Consider the following 23,238-nt stretch of genomic DNA (forward strand, 5'->3'; position numbering starts at 1 on the left):
AAACTCGATCCAATATTTGGGGGTGGGGAGCTGATATCAGGCAGGTCTATGATAAGTTTATTTAGCATCATATAGCCCCTTCCCCCAAAGCAATAAATAATAAAATGATACTCCTTTCATTTAGCTGGCTGTGCCTATGACCTTAGTCAAGTCATTTGATTTCTGGCTTTCCTCATCTGCAAAATGAGAAGCCGGTCTTCATGATCTTTAAGCACATTTTTTTTCTTCTTTTTTATTAATATCAACAAACTAAGTAGGTACCTGACGCTGAAACTCCAATACTTTGGCCACCTGATGTAAAGAAATGACTCACTGGAAAACACTCTGATGCTGGGAAAGATTGCAGGCAGGAGGAGAAGGGGACGACAAAGGATGAGATGGCTGGATGGCATCACTGACTCAATGGACATGGGTTTGAGCAAGCTCTGGTAGTTGGTGATGGACCAGAAGGCCTGGTGTGCTGCAGTCCCTGGGATCACAAAGAGTTGGACATGACTGAGTGACTGAACAACAACAACAAAATAGGTGTCTGCAGTGGCGGCTAGTACTTTTACCCTTTCCCGTCCATGCAACCCTCCCATGTGTGATGCAAATACTGGTCACCAGGAGATTAAAGGCAGAGACAAAGAAAAAGATTAGCACAGCAGAAACAGGTCAAGTAAACGTTCAGACTCTAATTTTAATTGTTTTCTCTTGTCTTCCTTCTTCTACTGAATAATATTCTTTTTTCTTCTGTTATATAGTGATTGAATTCATCATCTTTAAGTCATTCTTCCACTTATGTAACACTTAAGGAGCATCCAGTATATTCCAGGACAAGGCTGTATGTTGAGCACGTGGACATGAACAGTCTGACCTCATATGGTTTTCCCTCTACTAAAATCAGTACATTTGAACCCAAATAGTTCATTGATACCTTTTCAATTTTAAGTTCCTTCTCCTGAAAGGATAATGTAGAAAAATTGTTAAAAACATAATGACCAAAAAACAAAAAAAGACAAGGGTATTTTTTTTTTTTTGAGCTATATCTAAGCTATGGTTTTTCCAGTGGTCATGTATGGATGTGAGAGTTGGACTGTGAAGAAAGCTGAGTGCCGAAGAATTGATGCTTTGAACTGTGGTGTTGGAGAAGACTCTTGAGAGTCCCTTGGACTGCAAGGAGATCCAACCAGTCCATTCTGAAGGAGATCAGCCCTGGGATTTCTTTGGAAGGAATGATGCTAAAGCTGAAACTCCAGTACTTTGGCCACCTCATGCGAAGAGTTGACTCATTGGAAAAGACTCTGATGCTGGGAGGGATTGGGGGCAGGAGGAGAAGGGGACGACAGAGGATGAGATGGCTGGATGGCATCACTGACTCGATGGACGTGAGTCTGAGTGAACTCCGGGAGTTGGTGATGGACAGGGAGGCCTGGAGTGCTGCAATTCATGGGGTCGCAAAGAGTCAGACACAACTGAGCGACTGAACTGAACTGAATTGCTTACATTTGGAACCTAAATTTTTGAAAGACAAACCCTATACAGTCATATATTACTCCTGTCCATGTGAGTAAACAAACAAAACCCACAGTTGTATCATTGTATGTGCTGTCCCATCCTCTATAATGATGTTCCCTGGGAAGAAGGGAAGACAGGTGGGTTCTTTAAGGTTTTTGAATCTTTAGTGACAGAGGTGCTTATGCTCATTTTATATTAATAACACCTCCTATATAACAGATAATAACTGTATGCTGATTTGTTTTCTATTTTTGTTATCTTTCAGAGAATGGCAATAAATCTTTAGAGAATGATAGATGAAGAACCTTCCTTTAAAAAGACTATTTCAAACTAATCTCCCCCTAATTATATTGGAAGGCTTTTCATGATAAAATTCATGGAAGGGTCACTGAAGTGAAGTGAAAGTTGCTCAGTCATGTCCGACTCTTCAACCCCGTGGCCTGCAGCCTGCCAGGCTCCTCTGTCCGTGCAGTCCTACAGGCAAGAGTACTGCAGTGGGTCATTGGAGTTCAGAAATTCTCCTCACTCCATAGGTATGATTTAAATGTTTAAAGTAAGAGTTAGTCGCTCAGTCATGTCTGACTCTTTGCAACCCCATGGACTGTCGCCCACCAGGCTCCTCCATCCATGGGATTTTCCAGGCAGGAATACTGCAGTGGGTAGCCCTTTCCTTCTCCAGAGGATCTTCCAAACCCAGGGATCAGACCTGTGTCGCCTGCATTACAGGTGGATTCTTTACCATCTGAGCCACTAGCGAAGCCCTTCAACTAAGAGGGTACCTGGATTTATGAGCTTCTGCCTACATCTTGGATTTAAGAGGAAAAAGGGTATTTGCACTTATCTTTGTGATCTATTTTATATTCAGGAGAGGACTCTGTCATGAGGTTGCTTTCTTCAACTATTGGCCATTTTACACAATTTGAAGAGATTTCAAAAAATGTATCTTATTCAAGTAGAGTTGGTTGACAGTATTGCATTATGAACAGATTTTTAATTAAGGTTTATAGGTGAGTCACCATAAAAATGATGCAAATTTTCTCCCTCCACTCCTGCCCCTGGAGAAGCCACTGAAGGATGCTTCCCTTGTCTCGTGTGAAGAGGACACGGGTGTCGTAAGGCCCTTTCCCCTGACCTTAGGTCTGAGAGGGGCCTTCTCTGCCGTTCCTCCTTCTCAGTTTGGAAAGATCCTTCTTGATCTTGGAAAGGTCAAGTTTGGAAAGATCCTTCCCCATCACTGAGACGCTCACCTGTCTTTATTGTTTTTTTCAAGCAGGCAGGATTTATTAAGCAAGCAGCCTGCAGCCCACCCTCGAGACATGAGAGCAGATGAAGCCCAGTAGGACTGGTCTCATCTGTTTTTTTTTTAATATATAATTTTATTCATTACTTTCTTTTACTTTTGGTTGTCCTGGGCCTTTGTTGCTGTGTGGGCTTTCTCTCTAGTTGCCGCATGTGGGCTTCTCATTGTGGTGACTTCCCTTGTTGGGGAGTGCGGGCTCCAGGGCATACAGGCTTTAGTGGGCTCAGTGATTGCGGCTCACGGGCTCTAGAACACAGGCTCACTAAGTTGTGCTGCACACAGCTTAGTTGCCCCACCGCCTGTGGGATCTTCCCGGATCAGGGATTAAACCCGTGTCTCCTGCATTGGCAGGCGGATCCTTTACCACTGAGCCACCAGAGAACCGCCCTGCTCTCATCCGTCCTGAGGACTAAATGAAAACAACCAGAAGAATTGTATTGGCTTCTTTGTTTTCATCAAGTCACACCCCAAGACCTTGCGGGGAGAGTTTGAGGTGTGCTAAACTGCACATCCTAAAGGAGATCAGTCCTGGGTGTTCATTGGAAGGACTGATGTTGAGGCTGAAACTCCAATGCTTTGGCCACCTGATGCAAAGAGCTGACTCATTTGAAGACTCTGATGCTGGAAAAGATTGAGGGCAGGAGGAGAAGGGGATGACAGAGGATGAGATGGTTGGATGGCATCACCGACTCAACGGACATGGGTTTGGGTGAACTCCGGGAGTTGGTGACGGACAGGGAAGCCTGGCATGCTGCGGTTCATGGGTTTGCAAAGAGTTGGACACGACTGAGTGACTGAACTGAACTGAAACCACACATGTGACTGCCAGACAGAGGGTCAAGTCTCCTCTTGCAGGGAAAAAGTAGCATTTTCCCCAGAAGGTCAGCAGAAACCTGAACTCATGGCGGCTTCAAGAGACAAGCTGTTGTGTCTCAGAGGAAGAAACAGCACAGCTTTCAGCCTCTCTGGGCCCCAAGATGCTGGGTGGGCGGCACCCGGGCTCACGGTGCTCCTGGTGCCCAGTATCACGCCTGCTTCCTGCCTCTGATTTCAGGCCTTTCAGAAAGCTTTCTGTGAAATGGAAATCCTGAGTGGTCTTTTCTGATGCTTTCTTCCTTTGTGGTAAAGAGCTAATTTCATATACTTGAGGAAGCTTTTTCCAAAGGGACTAAAAGTGGGCTGCTGGAGAAAGAATCAAAACACATGTGCGGGAGACAGATGAGCATTTAGGTACTGGAAAACTGTGAACACTTCACACTCCACAGAGAAGGTCAGGGGCCCTGGCTCCCAGCTCTGTGCAGGGCACCTCTCAAAAGCTGGGGTGGGCCAACTTCTTTCTACATTGAAAATCACCTCCTGGTCTCCCCCATATCACAGTGGATAGTACAGCGCAGGGGACACAATTTGATCTCTGGTCTGGGAAGATCCCCCCGCCCAGGCCATAGAGCAGCTAAGCCCGTGCACCCCAACTCCTGAGCCTGGACACCCGAGAACCCGTGCTCCTCAACAAGCACGGCTGTGGGTGCTGGTGCCCTTCTACACCCCACCGCCCTGGAACTGCGGCCCCACCACAGCACCACCCAGCTCTGCCACGTCTCCTTGCCAGGGAGTCAGGGTGGTGTGCCAACAGGTTTGTGTCTGGAAGCCTTCAGTCACTTGATTGTGACAAGTTCTTTTCTTTTTAAAATTTTGTGTATTTATTTATACTGAAGTATCGTTGATTTGTGATGCTGTGTTAGTTTCCGGTGTCCAGCACCATGATTCAGCTACACATTTATATGTGTATGTACCTGTAGTTTCTCTATTCTTTTCCATTATAGTTTATTGTTAGTCTCTCCGTCGTGCCTGACTCTTTGTGACACCATGGACTGTAGCCTGCCAGGCTCCTCTGCCCATGGGATTCTCCAGGCAAGAATACTGGAGTGGGTTGCCATGTCCTCCTCCAGGGGATCTTCCCGACCCAGGGATCAAACCCAGGTCTCCCACACCGCAGGCATACTCTTTACTATCTGAGCCATCAGGGAAGCCCCTTATAGTTTATTACAAGATAGAAAATATAATCCCCTGTGTTAGACAATAAATCCTTGTTGTTTATCTATATTATGTGCATTTATTAATCCCTATACCTACTCTATCCTGCCTCTCCTTCCTCTTCCGTAACCATCAGTTTCTTTTCTCTATCTATGAGTCTGTTTCTGGGTTGTAAATAAGTTTATTTGTGTCATTAAAAAAAATTTTTTTTGTATTTATGTATTTGGCTACATCTGGTCTTAGTTGCTGCATGTGGGATCTTTAGTTGTGGCATGTGGAATCTAGTGCCCTGACCAGGGACCAAATCCTGGTGCCCTGCATTGAGAGCTCAGAGTTGTAGCCACTGGAACCCTCGGGAAGTCCCTGTATCATTTTTTTAGATTTCACAATTAAGTAATTTGATATATTTATCTTTCTCTCTCTGACATACTCCACGTGGTATGATAATTGCTAGGTCCATTCATGTTGCTGCAAATGGCATTATTTCATTCTTTGTTTTTTTTAGCTGAGTAGTATTCTATTGTGTATATATATCACAACTTCTTTATCCATTCCTCTGTTGATGGACACTTAGGTTATTTCCATGGAGTGTAACAAGTTCTTATATTAAAAATATTCAGCTAACCTAGAAATTGTGGAAAATTCTTAAAGAAATGGGAATACCAGACCACCTTACCTTCCTCCTGAGAAATCTGTATGCAGGTCAAGAAGCAACAATTAGAACTGGATATGGAACAATAGACTGGTCCCAAATTGGGAAAGGAGTACATCAAGGCTGCATATTGTCACCCTGCTTATTTAACTTATATGTAGAGTACATCATGAGAAATGCTAGGCTGGATGAAGCATAAGCTGGAATCAAGATTGCCAGGAGAAATATCAATATCTCAGATATGCAGGTGACAGTACTTTTAATGGCAGAAAATGAAGAGGAACTAAAAAGTCTCTTGATGAAAGTGAAAGGGGAGAGTGAAAAACTTGGCTTAAAAACTCAACATTCAGAAAACTAAGATCATGGCACCCGGTCCCATCACTTCATGACAAACAGACGGGGAAACAATGGAAACAGTGAGAGAGTTTATTTTCTTGGGCTCCAAAATCACTGCAGATGGTGATTGCAGCCATGAAATTAAAAGACGCTTACTCCTTGGGACAAAAGCTATGACAAACCTAGACAGCATATTAAAAAACAGAGACATTACTTTACCAACAAAGGTCCATCTAGTTAAAGCTATGGTTTTTCCAGTGGTCATGTATGGATGTGAGAGTTAGACCATAAAGAAAGCTGAGCACCAAAGAATTGATGCTTTTGAACTGTGGTGTTGGAGAAGACTCTTGAGAGTCCCTTGGACTGCAAGGAGATCCTAAAGGAAATCAGTCCTGAATATTCATTGGAAGGACTGATGCTGAAGCTGAAACTCCAATACTTTGGGCACCTGATATGAAGAACCAACTCATTGGAAAAGACCCTGATGCCAGGAAAGATTGAAGGCAGGAGGAGAAGGGGATGACACAGGATGAGATGGCTGGATGGCATCACCGATGTGATGGACATGAGTTTGAGTGAACTCCGGTAGATGGTGATGGACAGGGAAGCCAGTCCATGGGGTCGCAGAGTCAGACACGACTGAGCGACTAAACTGACTGACCTAATTAAAACAAGCAAAGTCTGGAGCTGAGCTCAACTAGGTGAAGTGATTTGAGTGATCAACTTGAGCAGACCTTGCCTGAAGGCAAATATTGCCTAGTCGAATTATTAGACCTAAAGAGCAATTCCAATCTTAATAAAGTTTATATCCCATTTAACACAAAGATGAAATGTACGAGGAGTGATAGCTCTACATTTCAGTGTCAGGAGTCTATCTGAGAAATGTTTGTTTTAATGATATTTTTATTACAATTGCATAAATACAGAAAAATGCACTGAACACATGTTACAGTTTTGTGGGTTTACTCAAATAAACACACCTGTGTAACCACAGTCCTCTTTAAGAAACAGAACATAACCATAATATTTCCCTCCCTGCTGCCCTCCCCCCACCCCCGACATAGTCACCATAAGTAACCGCTAGCCAGCCAATGCAGGAGACACAGGTTCAATCCCTGGGTCAGGAAGATCCCTTCGAGGAGGAAATGGCAACCCAGTCTGGCATTCTTGCCTGGAGAATCTGGTGGACTACCGTTCATGGGGTCACACAGAGTCGGACATGACTGAATGACTGAGCCATACACACACACACATTTTTGAACTTTACATAAATGGATCCACAAAGTACCTAATGATTTATTTCTGCTGTCTTTCTCACAATGGTATGCTTGTAAGATTCTGGTAGGAAATGATTCCCTTACTGTGCTGTGTAGTAATAATTATAGTAACTCCATAATATGAATATGCTATACTTGATGTAGCCTTTCTACGGTGGAGGGACATTTGAGTTGTTTCTCCTTTGGGCTTTTTCAAATAATGACTCCAGAAACATTTTTATACCAGTGGTGTGTACATTTAAGTGCACTTCCATTGAGTGTATACACTGGGGAAGAATTGCTGGGTCATGGCATCTATTCAGTTTTTGTGGTTACTGTCAAAAAGTTTTTCCAAAGTGACTATATGAATTTACACTCCCACAGGCAATTTATGAGATTCATACATATCCTTGCTAACACAATGTTGTCATCTTTTTTGTTTTAGCCATTTGGAGGGTACATGGTGGGGTCTCTTTGTGGTCTTATATATTATTTTTTATTATTATTATTTCCCTGATGACTGAGGTGTAGCATCTTTTCTAAATGTTTATTAGCTTTTAGAACATCTTCTTTCATATAGTAACACTTCAATCTTTTGCCTATTTTTAAATTGCAATGAGGGTTTTTTTGAATTGATTCCTCAGAGTTTATCTGGGTGCCAGACCCTTATGGGGTCCATTATCACAGACACTTCTCTGACTGTTTTGGCAGTCAAAATGATGATGGGGAAACACCTCAAAGGGAAGAGGAATTCAAACGCTGGACTCCTCTCTCCAGAATCCCCTGTTCTCAGGGATTTTGGTTTAAGACTTCAGTGTCTGGGCAGCTCTTTGATGACTCCCAAGCAAAGAAGAGAAGCGAAAAGCAAAGGAGAAAAGGAAAGATATAAGCATCTGAATGCAGAGTTCCAAAGAATAGCAAGAAGAGATAAGAAAGCCTTCCTCAGAGATCAATGCAAAGAAATAGAGGAAAACAACACAATGGGAAAAACTAGAGATCTCTTCAAGAAAATTAGAGATACCAAAGGAACATTTCATGCAAAGATGGGCTCGATAAAGGACAGAAATGGTATGGACCTAACAGAAGCACAAGATATTAAGAAGAGGTGGCAAGAATACACAGAAGAACTGTACAAAAAAGATCTTCACGACCCAGATAATCACGATGGTGTGATCACTCACCTAGAGCCAGACATCCTGGAATGTGAAGTCAAGTGGGCCTTAGAAAGCATCACTACGAACAAAGCTAGTGGAGAGGATGGAATTCCAGTTGAGCTCTTTCAAATCCTGAAAGATGATGCTGTGAAAGTGCTGCACTCAATATGTCAGCAAATTTGGAAAACTCAACAGTGGCCACAGGACTGGAAAAGGTCAGTTTTCATTCCAATCCCAAAGAACGGCAATGCCAAAGAATGCTCAAATTACCGCACAATTGCACTCATCTCACATGCTAGTAAAGTAATGCTCAAAATTCTCCAAGCCAGGCTTCAGCAATACATGAACCATGAACTTCCTGATGTTCAAGCTGGTTTTAGAAAAGGCAGAGGAACCAGAGATCAAATTGCCAACATCCACTGAATCATGGAAAAAGGAAGAGGGTTCCAGAAAAACATCTATTTCTGCTTTATTGACTATGCCAAAGCCTTTGATTGTGTGGATCACAATAAACTATGGAAAATTCTGAAAGAGATGGGAATACCAGACCACCTGACCTGCCTCTTGAGAAATCTGTATGCAGGTCAGGAAGCAACAGTTAGAACTGGACATGGAACAACAGACTGGTTCCAAATAGGAAAAGGAGTACGTCAAGGCTGTATATTGTCACCCTGCTTATTTAACTTATATGCAGAGTACATCATGAGAAACGCTGGACTGGAAGAAACACAAGCTGGAATCAAGATTGCCGGGAGAAATATCAATCACCTCAGATATGCAGATGATACCACCCTTATGGCAGAAAGTGAAGAGGAACTAAAAAGCCTCTTGATGAAAGTGAAAGTGGAGAGTGAAAAAGTTGGCTTAAAGTTCAACATTCAGAAAACGAAGATCATGGCATCTGGTCCCATCACTTCATGGGAAATAGATGGGGAAACAGCGGAAACAGTGTCAGACTTTATTTTTGGGGGCTCCAAAATCACTGCAGATGGTGACTGCAGCCATGAAATTAAAAGAAACTTACTCCTTGGAAGGAAAGTTATAACCAACCTAGATAGCATATTCAAAAGCAGAGACATTACTTTGCCAACAAAGGTCCGTCTAGTCAAGGCTATGGTTTTCCTGTGGTCATGTATGGATGTGAGAGTTGGACTGTGAAGAAAGCTGAGCACCAAAGAATTGATGCTTTTGAACTGTGGTGTTGGAGAAGACTCTTGAGAGTCCCTTGGACTGCAAGGAGATCCAACCAGTCCATTCTGAAGGAGATCAGCCCTGGGATTTCTTTGGAGGGAATGATGCTGAAGCTGAAACTCCAGTACTTTGGCCATCTCATGCGAAGAGTTGACTCATTGGAAAAGACTCTGATGCTGGGAGGGATTGGGGGCAGGAGGAGAAGGGGACGACAGAGGATGAGATGGTTGGATGGCATCACTGACTTAATGGACGTGAGTCTGAGTGAATTCCGGGAGTTGGTGATGGACAGGGAGGCCTGACGTTGTGATTGATGGGGTCGCAAAGAGTCGGAGACAACTGAGTGACTGAACTGAACTGAAGCATATGAGTGTGTGTGCATAAAGTTTCATCTGGATTTCCTGCTAGCTTTATTTTTTTTTGGCCTTCACAAGGGCTGGTCTAGTATAAGCCATTCCTTTATATTCTGAAGCCTAAGTCAAGGATAAGACTGTTGATTTGGGGGCAGTTCTGAGGGAAACTGTAGAATGAGAAGCATGTCTGGTGGCCTGAAGGCCAGCCCCAAGCACTGAGCAGAGACAGCCTTTCCTGGGGTGAGCTGGGATGAAGGGAGGATGGGCGGTGCTGGGTGGGGTTCTGCCCTCTGACGGTTGGGTCTTGTCCCTGGAGACAGGGATAAGAGCTTGGGGATCTCAAAGTGTGTCCATCCGGTTCAGTCCACAGAAACTTTTGGAAGCCCCCTGCCAGTGAGTGGAACAGTGAACCAAAAATAAATAAATGAAGGCCAGTGCTGGAATGACAGGGGTCAGCTCTTCAGTCCCATGTGCCCCAGAGGTTCTAAGCACGGTGGGGGGTGAGGGGGGAACCTTCCCAAATCTGTCTGTTCATCTTTGTGTCTGCAAGGCTTAGAGCCAGGCTGGAAACAGCCCCGCAGACAGGAGGCCTCCCAGTTGAGAGAAGGAGGACACAGCCTGTGGAGTCCTAAAAATGCGGGCCCAGGGTGGGACAGGGGATGGCAGCATCTGCAACAAAGACCAAGGTCCACTAGGTCCAGGCAGGTGGGACCTGCGGAAGACTGGGGCCAGCGTGCCTCACCCAGGCGGGCTCCGACCTGCTTCTCACCTGCCCGACCCACGCCCAGCCTCCTCCAGAGAGAAGAAAAGGGATCAGAACGGGGAAAACTCTGAAACAGACAAAATATGGGAATGTTTTTTAAACTGGAAGGGACTACATTTCTTGGGAGGGGTGAGATTTCCTTTTCCATGACTGTTCTGGATTGAATCACGTCTCCTTAAAAGGTATGTTGAAGGGCTGGTACCTACGAATGTGCCTTTATTGGAAAGAGAGTCTTTGCAGAGGTAGTCAAGCTGAGATGAGGTCATTAGAGGCGGCCCTAACCCAATATGACTGATGTCTCTTTAAGAAGAGGAGAAGAGGGGGAGTTCTCTGGTGGTCCAGGGGTTTGGACTCCGGGTTTCCACTGCAGAGGACACAGGTTCCATCCCTGCTTGCTATGCTCAGTCACTCAGTTGTATCTGACTCTGCAGCCCCATGAACTGTAGCCCACCAGGCTCCTCTGTCCATGAACTTTTCCAGGCAAGAACACTGGAGTGGGTTGCCATTTCCTACTCCAGGGGATCTTCCTGATCTAGGAATCGAACACTCGCCTCCTGCATTAGAAGGCAGACTCTTTACCATTCACTGAGCCACCTGGGAAGCCTGAATACAGTGGGGCAAAAAAAAAAAAAAAAAAAATACAGGAGAACAGAGACAGAGACCCAATAAGAGACGCCGCATGACGACAGAGGCAGAGATGGGGAGTGATGTATCTGCAAGCCAAGCAACTCTGAGGATTTCTGGAAACACCAGAAGCTACCAGTGTGAAAGAGATTCTCTCCTTGAGCCTTCACAGAGGCCTGGCCCTGTGGACACTCATTTCAGGCTTCCGGCCCCTAGAACCATGGGACGATAAGTTTCTGTTGTTTAAAGCCACCCGGTGTGTGGACATTTTCCCAGGGCAGCCCTCAGGAACAAATACAACTGCAAACTGGAAATGGGGGCTGGTACACCAAGTTGAGTCCAGTTATGGAAAAGGAAAGACATTAGGTTTCTGTACATGTCTTCACATTTTATATGGAACTCAGGCACTGAGCTCATATTATATTCCTTTCAAGGTTACCTTTCATGTTCCCTTTACATCTGGGCAGCCCTCATCTGCTTCTCTCCATGTGGGAATTCCCTGAGTTCATATTGCATCAGTTGCCCTCTGTGAAAGTAAAAGTCGCTCAGTCGTGGGCATCTCTTTACGACCCCATGGACTACACAGTCCATGGAATTCTCCAGGCCAGAATACTGGAGTGGGTAGCCTTTCCCTTCTCCAGCGGATCTTCCCAACCAGGGATCAAGCCTAGGTCTCCTGCATTGCAAGCGGATTCTTTACCAGCTGAGCCACCAGGGAGGCCCAAGCTCCACATCAGTACACAAGGCAACTGCCAGAAAGCTTTTGCTTTCCTGGTTCTTGTTTCATTAAGCTAGACTGAATTGGCTTGAGTCAGAATTCACAGCAACTGAGGAAATAGATACAGTTTACCACCAAGTGTACTTTGCAGTTAAAAAACAGCTCAGGTCAAGGTCTCACCAGGAAAGGAATTAGTGAGAGCTACAGTGTTTCCTCATATAAATGTGTACCATCAGGGTGGACCTGTTGAGGGCATTAAAGAGCTCCAGGGAGGTCTCCTCAGTCAGATTGCCTCCTTGCTTCTACGAGTGTCTGAAATCCATTGGGTAGCATCATTCCTCTGCTTCTTGAAGGCATCATTAGGTTTACAATTAAAGTACAAATATCTCCCGAGAAAGTTTACAGCTTAAGTTCTTAGCAACAGATGACCATTGTTGATTGTGTGACTTCTGTCCTGGGATTGGGAAGAGATGAGGATGGAATGAGGAAGGCCATGTCCTGCTTCCAATATGCCCAAGGACAAGGTCATTGTAATCATCAAGAGCCAACATTCAATGAGCATTCATGTCATGGTTGATGGTTTAGTCTCTAAGTCGTGTCCGACTCTTGCGACCCCATGGACTGTAGCCTGCCAGACTCCTCTGTCTATGGGATTCTCCAGGCAAGAATACTGGAGTGGGCTGCCATTTCCTTCTCCAGGGGATCTTCCCAACCTAGGAATCGAACCCCGGTCTCCTGCACTGCAGGCAGATTCTTTACTGACTAAGCTATGAGGGAAGCCTCATGCATGTCATAATAATGACAATTAGAAAGCATGAACTACATTTTCAAAACAGAAAGGAGTTCGTGAATGGCTCGTAGACTAATGGCTTGTTCTTTGGCTTGCTTTCACAGGAGCTGGTAGACAGATAAGCTGACAGCAGGTCTCCACCGCTGCCGTCGATCACTGCTGTGTTCACCGTGCCCTTGGGATGATGCTGGGCAGACACAGAAGTCCCCCTAGTACTTCTTCAGGACAGCATGTTTCTCATTCCCTCATCATAGTGAAAAGAAGATGGATTTCTCAACCACTTCCTCCTGGAGGAGGTAAATCTGGCATGTCCTTGGGTTTCTCTGCAAGCTGGTAGCCACGAGAACACTGCTGGTTAACAAGAGTCGTCAGGAGTGGGTGCCTTTCTCAGTTAAATTTCAGGTCCATGTAGGACTCTGCACAATTGATGCTATCCTGTTGTAGGAAATGGTACTTGAAGCAAGAAATTGTCGAAACCATGTGACAAATTAAGTCCCTCTATTTCAAAGAATCCAAAATTGCTTTATACGGACTTCCCTAGTGGTCCTGTGGCTAAGACTCCATGCTCCCAATGCAGGGGACTCGGGTTCGATCCCTGGTCAGGGAACTAGATCCCACATGCCACAACTAAGACCCAGCATAGCCAAATAAATAATAAATATTTTTGAAAACTTGCTTTGTAAGTTCTCTCATGGCCCTGGGGGCTGGGAGTGTATATTCAGATGATAAAGACATCTGTGAGGCAAGAGGAAAAACCCAGTCAGCTCCTGCACCAGCTTCTGCTGCTTCTCCTGTTCCAGAGGCTGCTTGTTCAAAACAAGCTGTCTGTTTTTATTAGGGAATTCCACAAGAGAAAGTGTGTTTGCCGAGACTCTCATTCCAATGACGTGAAATAATAATAAAATATGCAAACAGAGTTCCCATCCCTTGTTGGGAGAGGGGGAAGGAAGGTGGGAGTGAGCAGAGTATTCCAGAAGCATGAAGAGTAGACAACAACAAAGTTCTTTTTTTTTCTTTCTTCTCCTTTAAAAAAAAATGGCAAAATAGGAATGTTTTTAAAACTCTTAACCCAATTGCAGGGAAAAGACCATTAATCCTGTAACTTTGGGGAACCACTGCAGATGGTGGTGGGAGTTTTAAAATCTAGAAGAGAACACTGCAGTGCCAAAATGATTTAAAAAAAAAATTTTTTTTTACGGAGATGTATTCTTTACACTATAAAAATACAGACCTAACTTGTTATAGAAAGGTTATATATAGTCCTATCAAAAAGTATATCTGATTTAAAAGCCTGGTGTGTGGATTTTAAAGCTTATGGCTTATTTAACCTTTCTAATGAGAAAGTTTGGGTGAAAAACCAAACAGTAGCCATGAAGTCAGGGTATTATTGTCCCAGTTAAATAATAAAGATTTATTAATTTATGTGTCTGTTAATTTAATAAGTATTTATATAATGTGCTAGACAAAAGGCAGATGTTTTTCTGCATGACATAATTTCCTCATTCTATTACTAAAGTTTGTAAATTTCTTTTTAAAAACGCATTGGAATGAAGCTGTTTAAAAGAATCAAATTGTCTATATGTATTGGCATGCCCATATGTTTATTTCATATCTGTGTAAGTATGCAGTGTATAGAGTGCATTTGAAAAACATTTACTATAGTTGCTACAGGATACCCTAAGACTTTCTTTTTCTTCCTGTTGAGATATATTGGACCAAGGAGAAGTTGGCAAACATGTAAATCTGAGCTCAAGGTCAGATTTTAGCTCATTTAATACCCTAGCTTTGAAACTGAAACCCACAAATTATATATCATTGTCAAATAGTAACTTTTAGTAACAAATTATATATCATCATCAAATAGTAACTTTTAGTAACATAACAGTTAATGTGATTTATTCTCACTACTCACAGGTATGGGCTTCCCAGGCTCAAGTGGTAAAGAACCCACCTGTTAGTACAGGAGACCTGGGTTTGATCCCTGAGTCAGGAAGATCCCCTGGAGAAGGGCATGGCAACCCACTCTTGCCTGGGAAGTCTCATGGACAGAGGAGCCTGGCGTGCCACAGTCCATGGGGTTGCAAAAGTGTTGGATATGACTTAGTGACTAAACAATAAACACCACCACCACACCTGTATACCTAAATGGATTTCATAGCTCCACTTATGAGGAGAAAGCTGCTAGTTCTAACATAATGATGGAAATCCATTCTCTACATAGTTTAAGTTCAAAACTCACTTCCCATGTGAAGATCTTGTCCATATACCAGATGGCTCCATGCCAACAACCCTCAACAGGGCTGGGAGGAAGTACAAGGAATTCAGGAAGAGTCCAACTAGAGATCCTGCGACGAAGTCCAAGAACAAGTTTAATGGGACGAGGGAATTGAAAACATGGAACTCAGGGCCATAAAGGGGAACTTGAGAGAAAAGGTGTGCTCTTGTTTTGTATGTCTTGCATTTCATGGAAAGTTTATGGGTTCAGCAAACACATTTCCTTGGCTGAGGGCTCCAGTGAAAATAAAGGCTGGCTACATAACCATCTGTCACTCAAGAATTGACTGGACCTCTTTAAGGTATATAAGCATTAAAAGTGATATTTTATGTTGATTCAGAAAATGTTTTTACATTTTCGGATATGCTTATCAGATTTCATAAGTTATGGAAAATGAAACAAACTTACAATAACATGAGTTTTATCAACGTAGAACAATCAGGGAATTCCCTGGTGGTCCGGGGGTTACAGTTCCATCCTTCTACTGCAGATGGCATGGGTTTGATCCCTGGTAAGGGAACTCAGATCCTGCATGCTGCACCACTGGGCCAAGAGAACAAGACAAAACCCAAAGCAACAACATCAACAAAAACAGTCAATATCACAGGCATTTTTTTCCCCAAGTGTATGTCTTTTGAGGGTGAAGCCCAAGATTTAAAGTCTTTCACTGGTCTTGGAGATTGTCCACATGTAAGTTACACAGAAGCCAGACCAGGGCATTGGTAACTTGGGCTGATCCGCTCAAAGCTCACTCACAAATGTAGGAGTAGCGTGCTTTCCAGGGAGCTCCGAGGACCTCTGTCTCCTCTCAGGACTAGAGCAGAGACAGCGTCAGCCCTGGCCAAGACAGATTCTCTGCAGGATTAAATGTGTTTTTTTAGACCTGGAATCTTGAGCAACCTACTAAACAAGCATTGACCTTTTATTATGGGGTAGTAAAATTACCTTTTGTTTTTTAACAAAGTAATCTTATCATTTTTTTCTTTCAAGAATAAATTAGTTCCAGTCTACACTTACTTGTCAGTGGGAAGAAAAAAATGGGTCAGATGAATCCAAGAGAAAGAAAAGTCCATCACCGGCGTGAGCGGGTGTGCCGCCCCTCCGCACTCCACATCAGACGCACATGCAGCTGGGTTGCAGGCAGCGCAGGGTGGATCCAGATTATCAGAGTACACACAGCTTTTGGGGATTGTAATCAGGCCTAATGCCTTCTTTCTTTCAGGAGTTGGAAAAATGCTGTGAAGTGGCTCGTGCAAGCTCCTGGAACGGCTGAAAGAAACTATTTGCATTGGGCCAGTGATCTTCAGAAAGCAAGGCTGCAGCCTCCCTTGAAAAGGCTACCCAACCCCTACCCCCGGCCCCGCACTCCTCACCCCCCCACCCCCGACCCCCTGCCCTGGGAAACCTCGACTTTTCCAAAGTCAGCCTGACCTACTGGCAGCACTGCCTGCGGTGCGGAGACGCTGGGCTGGAGTCAGTGTGGTCTTTGTTTACTGGATGCCGGGGCGCTGGGAGGGAGGCTGCATGGAGCCTGTTAATTCGGGGCATGAAGCAATAGCAAAGCTCTTAGAGGAAGTAACCATCGCTCGAATCCTCCTTCTGCCCACAAACAGGCCGTAAAAGTGAATTTGAGCTCCGTGGAGACAGGTATTAAATGCAGCCGTTCTTGAGTGGTATTACCATTGTGTGTGTGTCTAATGTCATTTCTGTAACCAGCGGGGCCCAGGCTGAGGCGGAGAGTTTACTTGGCAAAGAAGACTCTCTTCCCTTAAGTTCTGGGAAAGGGAGAAAAGAGAACAAAAAACCGCAACTTCCAAAACACACAGAAAAGTTCCAAAAGCTAGAAAGGTGTTTTAAGAAAACTCTTTCTGACATAGAACAGGGGAAGGATGACTTGTTTGTTGGAGCTGTCCACTCATTGTTTCTACCAGAAAGTCCAATGAAAGATTCTGGCAACAAATTTCAATTCTGCGAACACTGCTAGACACCCTTTAGGTGCCAGAAAACATACAAAATCACTGGGGGTAAAAAGATGAATTGGGTTGATCCCTCCAAGAAAATTAGGTTTGAGTAATTTAAGTATGAAAAGTCTGCAAAAGAATATGACAGAAGAGTTTTCTTTTTCCTAGGGAGTGGGGTTATAGCTAATATTTTTAACTTTCTAGTAAATTCTTGGATGCTATAACTGAAGCATCTTGGTGGGGATGATATGAGTGGACACTGAGAATACTGGGGCTTGCCTCTTTTTTAAAACCAGGCCGTTCTGTTCTTTGCGGGGATTCAGTTTGAATACTTCTTTGGGAGTAGGTAGATTTGCTTTAATTGGGCCTTTGGTATTTCTAAAGGGAAGTGATCTTGCTTCTTATCGAAGATGATAACTTCCTGATGGTCTCCCAGGCCCCTGGCTCTTTCCCCTCAGCTTTCTTTGCTGATTGCACTTTATCTCACGAGAGTCCTGTCTCTGCCCAGTCTTTCCCAGCGGAATCTCAGCCAGGCTCTGGGTTAGACCTTCTTTCTCCCGGCCAGTTAGTTCTCTGTCTTCGTCTCCAGGTCCAAACTGTTCTGAACACTAGTCTCATATATTCTCCACATGCTCTTCCTCCAATTTCTTCTCCACCCGCCGCCCCACCCTCCACCCTCCAGCTACACTGGTGCTTAAAACCTTCAGAAGGTTCTCATTGTTCTAAGGATAAAATCCAAAATTCTTCACATGCCTACAAGAGCATGCGTGACTGGCTCTTCTCTGGCCTCCTCTCTGGTTGTTCTTTCTTTAGCCACCTCATGCATCGGAAAAGACTCTGATGCTGGGAGGGATTGGGGGCAGGAGGAGAAGGGGACGACAGAGGATGAGATAGATGGCTGGATGGCATCACTGACTCGATGGATGTGAGTCTGAGTGGACTCCGGGAGTTGGTGATGGACAGGGAGGCCTGGCGTGCTGCCATTCATGGGGTTGCAAAGAGTCGGACACGTCTGAGCGACTGAACTGAACTGAACTGGTTCTGTCCGTTCTCCCTTCCTTTCCAACGGGCTCAGCTCTGTCCCACCTCAGAGCTTCAAATTAACCGCTCCCTTCACCTGGATTGATGGAGCCAACTCGGTCGTCCCTTAGAGCTGGATTAACTCATTATTCTATGCTCTGCATCTTCGCAGAGACACAAAAAGCAGTGTTTGTAGAATGATTTATTTACTATGCATCTCCCTCACATTGTAACGATGACATTGATTATATACCCACGACCTGCTACAGGGCCAAATGCTGAGTAAATTCCCCATGAATGGATTAAAAGTCTCCATAAATGGATTAATAACTGAGCAAGTTTTAGTCCTGGAGGGTAAAATTTCTCTCCCTAATGATGTGAATGCTCACCTTTACTACAGACAGAGCTTCATCTCCGCAGATTGATTATTTTTTTACTGAATGGAGTGGGACTAAGATTGAGACCTCTCTCACTAGGCCCTGACAGCATTGCAGCCTGGATTCTGCTGGAGGTCCTGTTGGGGGGGTTTGGGCTCAGGAGGGAGATGCTCTGGATGGTTTCACATCTTTGGGATCATTAGTTGGTTTCAGCTCTTTTATTTTCCCCTTCTGCAATTCCCTTTCTGTTGCCCCAAAATGTCTGTTCAATTTTGTTGACCCTCTCAATGTGGTCACAGCTGTGGTGTGAGAAGCTGGGCGAGGAAGCTGGCCTCCCCCTTGTAAAGCCATAGGAGAAAATGCTGAGCCAACTTGCAGCGGAGGGAGTGGGAGTCAGGAACAAAATGGCAGGTGGAGGGGAGAAAGGGCAGTAGGGTGGGATTCGGAGAGATAACAGTGGCCACCGGGAACGTGTGGGCATGTGTGGGGAGGAGAAACCAGACAACGCCTGGACTCTGCTGAGGTTACATAGTGTGCCCGTCACTGTCAGCTCCAAATTTACCCTTTTCGCCTTCTTTGCAAAAAGGGGTCTGGGCCTTTTGCGAAACTTTCTCTGTCAGCTGGCTTGTGGTTTAGCGTTATCAGTGCAGGGCGTCGGGGAGGCCTTGTGAGAGGGCACAACTCTGCCTGTTGGTTGCTGTGACCTCTCTCGACTGGTTCCTGCAGTACCAGGGTTCTGCAGCGCCAGGTGGCATCCAGTGACCACTGGCTCCTTCTGACACCTCTTTTGGGTAGTTTTTGCAGGGAAGTGCTTTTCCATAAGACACTTCCTTTTGAACAGCTTCCCCACACCCAAGGGGGTCGATATTCAGGAAGTTTTAGGGGGTGGATTTCCAGCAAGTTCCACTGGCATGAGACCACAGTGATTTCCCTGCACTTGGTGAGCCAGAGCCACCTTCTCCCCAACAGGGTCTGGGCTCAGGCTGGGATAGAGGAAGGCTCTATCACAGTCCCATGGGTTGTGGCTGCCTAAGAAAATATTTGTATCTGCTGTCCCTATTCTGAGTTCTCTTTACTTCTAACTAGTCAACCCTTCATTGCTCCAAATCCTGTCATATAGTTAATAATCTGCTTTTCCTATTATTTATTAGCCTGCACAGGACCTTTAGTTGTGGTATGCGCATGCTTCATTTGGCATGTGGGCTCTAGTTCCCTGACGGGGGATCGAACCTGGGCCCCCTGCATTGAGAACACAGTCTTAGCCACTGGACCACCATGGAAGTCCCATTAATTCTTTATATTAAACTTCTACTGCTTAATTACTGTGTGGCTTCTCTTTCCTGATTAGACCCAGACTGGAACACATAGGTTGGGGCTCAGACTCTCATTATCCTGGGAAGGTGTCTCTTGAAGGGGGGTTGTGGGGAGGAGTTGGAGACATTTGGGTTACATGTACTTTCCCAATTCTGCAATAATCAGAAAAAAAATTTTTTTGGAAAAAGTGTGAAACAACATGACACAAGATCCCAGGGTGGTAGGCCTGTGCTAAGGTGATGCTTGAGTTGGGAACTGGAGAGTGAGTGGGGTGGGAGATGTTTCCCCGGGCAGAGTCACGTGAGCCCCAGTGGAGACAGGACCAGGGAGGGTCCATGCAGGGAAGACGGGTCCATGTGAGCAGAGCCTGTGGCAGTCGAAAATGGACAGCCAGGTGTGTCTGAGAGCAGCAAATCCTTGGGACCTCATTTAAAAGTTGCAGCTGTTGTGTGGGAAGGTTGCTTCCACCTGTCTTTTAGCCTGGCGCCAGCTGGCAGAAGCTTCCTTGAAGATCTCGGACCCTCTCCAGCTTTCTGGAGTTTAACTGAGGAAGGGCCCTGGCTGGTGTGCCCTGAAATTCATGTCTGGGTTTGTGCACAAAGCCACACTTCTTGTCTGCCTGCTCCCAGCTAACCACTGGTGGAGACACGGGTGCTAAGGCAGGTGGGTGCCAAGGAGAACTGGGCCCCCTGGGATGGGTCACTTTGGACGTAGGACGCCCACAATCTTCCGGAGGCTGCCAGGAGGTCAGGACGGTTGCTGCTGTCTCCTTAACTGGGGTCAGACTTGCAGGACGCCTGCCTCTCCGGGATCCCACCGCCATCTCCCCTAAGCAAATCCTTCAGTATCTACCCCTGCCTTGGTGCATGCTTTTTGAAGGACCCACACTAGCACAAGGACTAAATCTTCCCCCTTCCTTCTCCCTCCGGGAGAGCCTTTGTAAAGGCAGAGACACCGATCATGGCAACGCAGCCTTCATTTCTGGTTCTCCCGAGCGTCCTACCCCCTCTCCATCACCCCGGCCCTCTGGATTCCTCAGGTTTCTCTAATAAACTCTACAGCTTTCACCTGGAAGGTCCGAATTCTCCTGAACACCCCACCCCCCCACCCCTCCCGGCTCCTCCCTTTCGCTCTTTTGGGAAGGTTAGGAGACTAGCAGTCTCTCCTGTCTGCACGGGGCTTCGGATATCGCCTGCTCCTGCCCTCAGTGGTACCCAAGTTAGCACTTTCCCTCTCTTGGCTCTATGGGGAAGGAACTGGATCTTAACGCTTCGCATCCTCCGAGCAGGCAGAGCACCGAGTTCACAGGAAGGCGCTTACTCGAAGCTCGCGGAGTTCTCGCTGTTGATTAGTTGGGGACGTCCTAGAAAGAAAGGGCAGTAGGCGATCGCGAGGTACGGGGGCGGGAGCGGGTGAGGGAGGGTCGGGGGGCTGGTTTGGTGGGCGCAGCTGCGGATGCGCGCCGGCCTGGGGCTGAGGTGGGGGCTTTTGCTGGGGAGATGGTGGGGGGTGGGCTGGGCTGGGCTGGGCGGCGGGGGCGGGGAGGAGGCGGGCCCAGCGGCCCCGGAGGAAGGTGCGGCTCCTCTCGCCACCAAAGGCGCTGCGCGCGGGGCGAGGGGTAGTCGCGGCCGCCGGAGGCTGAGCGCCCGCGCGTGGACGAAGTGACCCTGGCAACTTCTCCAACTCGGCCGGCGCCGCCCCGCGCGCACACGGGACCCCGGGGGAACGGCCGTGTCGCCGATCGGGGGCCCGGGCGGGTGTCGGGCTCTCCACCCAGGTAAGGGGGGTGATGGGGAGGGGTGGGGTGGGGGCGAGTCCAGACCACCGCGGCCCGGGGCTCGGGGCGGGCGGCCCACCGCCTCGGCTTTGTTCCCCGCGCCCTCCTCCGTCTGCCCCGGGCAGGGAGCCCAGGGTGGCGGCTGCGGTCGCCCAGCCGGCGGTGCCCGGAGCACCGGGAGCGGCGCCCTGGCGCGCCCGGGACCCCGCGCAGGCTGGCGGCGCGGAGGAAACGCATTCCCAACCCCCGCCGTAGGGCGTCGGGGCCTCGGGGGTGAGGCGGCCCAGCGCCCGGAAGGTCCTGGGAGAGCGGCCCCCCGCGCCCACGGCTCGGATCTCCGAACTCAGGGTCCCCCGAGCCCCGGGGCCGCCGGGCGGAAGGGCGGGAGTCCCGCCGCCGCGCCCCCGCCCGGCTCCGCTCCTAGGGGCCCAGGTGCCAAGTTTCTGGGAAAACCGACACGTCGTGTCGCAAACGGATCATATTTACCAAAAACAGTTTGGAAAGAAAAGAGGCCATTCTTCCAACAATTGACGGCCGGGCCGCCGCCGCAAAGGTGAGGGGGGTACGATTGCACCGGGGTCGTTTCTCTTTAAGACACAGTGAAACTTAATATGTTGAGCTTCCCTGTGCTTAACTTTTTAAAATAGCAAAGTGGGGTAACTTTACTTAACTGGGGGGAGGGGAGTCGGCTTGGTCCTGAAGATCATTCCCTTCGCGTTGCCTCTGCGGAGGCCCCGGGAGAGGCTGCCTGGTGACCGTTGTAATCTACGCAGCCTTGGGTCGCGATAAGACCTTTATTCACCACGTGGCCAAGGTCTTGGGGGGTTCTCTTCTCATGCTCATTCAATCCGTTCTACCTCCCCTTCCTCAAAGGCCGCTGACAAAATTATTTTAACCGACAGCACCTGGTTATCTCCAATCCCTCTCAGATAGATTTAAGCTGGAGGGTGGCTAATAAGTCCTTAAGTCTTCCTAGTCTTACAGGTGCAGACCATATGCTATAAATATTTCAGCCCTAGGCTCTCAATAAAATTTCAATTTCTGGTCTTATCATTTGAGCATAACCAATAGATCTTGTGTACATACACACTTAAAAAACATTGGTGTTCTTTGAGGTTTTTTTTATGTTCTAAAAATGTAGTATTAAGATTGGTGCAGTTCTAAAAGCAAACTTCTTTTCCATTGACCTTTACCTGTTCAGTTTATAGGATGAAACTTCTTACTTTGGAATCAGAGTCCCTAATTACCTTGTGATTGGTAAATGTTAAAAACAGGGCAAGGTATAATCGAAGAGTTTATTATGTACAGTGGCAAAAGGAGCCCCTAATGGTGTCAGAATCAATTTCAGCACCTTAATTTGCCTATGTATAAGATACTTCATCATCAACACACACACACACACACATACTCTCCCCCCCTTATACCCACACACAGACTCATCAGACGCCTTCCAAGTTGTCATTTCCAGACCACTGTCTGGAATGAATGAGCATTCTGTTTATACTGCGCTCACTCCATTCATCCATCTGTTGATTACCCACACGTCCGTCATGTGTCAGTCACATCCCTTCTCGGGCAGGCTGTCCTCCCTCCTCCTCGCTGGGCAGTTAAGCTCTTTCTTCTCTAGTAGTCAGTATCGCTATTAGAACAGCTTGTTTTTTGTGACACCTCTGGCCACGCACGTGTGCATGCATGTTAGCTGCTCAGTTGTGTCTGACTCTTTGCAACCTCATTAACTGTAGCCTCTCAGGCTCCTCTGTCCATGGAATTCTCCAGGCAAGAATACTGGAGTGGGTTGCCATTTCCTACTCTAGGGGTCTTCCTGACCCAGGGATCGAACCCAGGTCTC

General features: G+C 46.5%; 1 protein-coding gene and 1 long non-coding RNA gene across 17 annotated transcripts in view; one reads left to right on the plus strand and one right to left on the minus strand.

Annotated features, from left to right (window-relative positions):
• Positions 1-346: 346 nt before the first annotated feature.
• On the minus strand, positions 347-16,511 carry LOC129620182 (uncharacterized). Of its 5 annotated transcripts, none has more exons than XR_008698418.1 (5): positions 16,372-16,511; positions 15,958-16,209; positions 15,349-15,483; positions 14,905-15,010; positions 347-469 (listed from the first exon to the last, which is right to left on the minus strand). It is a non-coding gene; the product is annotated as an uncharacterized LOC129620182 (long non-coding RNA). The 5 variants fall into 5 exon arrangements; XR_008698419.1 differs by lacking the exon at positions 347-469 and adding an exon at positions 12,193-12,329 and having other exon boundaries at positions 15,958-16,219; positions 16,376-16,511; XR_008698415.1 differs by lacking the exon at positions 347-469 and adding an exon at positions 12,193-12,329.
• Positions 16,512-18,835: 2,324 nt separating this feature from the next.
• TIAM2 (TIAM Rac1 associated GEF 2) overlaps positions 18,836-23,238 on the plus strand; it is a 234,038-nt gene continuing 229,635 nt past the window's right edge. For 4 of the 12 annotated variants that reach the window (XM_055536034.1, XM_055536035.1, XM_055536038.1 and 1 more), the window contains exons 1-2: positions 20,735-21,006; positions 21,210-21,389. The gene's annotated coding sequence lies outside the window, so the exon portion shown is untranslated. Of the gene's footprint in view, positions 20,276-20,734; positions 21,007-21,209; positions 21,390-21,884; positions 21,943-23,238 lie in introns of those variants that run through there. The other 8 variants (XM_055536043.1, XM_055536037.1, XM_055536046.1 and 5 more) reach the window with 5 other exon arrangements.

This window comes from Bubalus kerabau, chromosome 9 (assembly GCF_029407905.1).
Source record: "Bubalus kerabau isolate K-KA32 ecotype Philippines breed swamp buffalo chromosome 9, PCC_UOA_SB_1v2, whole genome shotgun sequence".
Taxonomy (NCBI): Eukaryota; Metazoa; Chordata; class Mammalia; order Artiodactyla; family Bovidae; genus Bubalus; species Bubalus kerabau.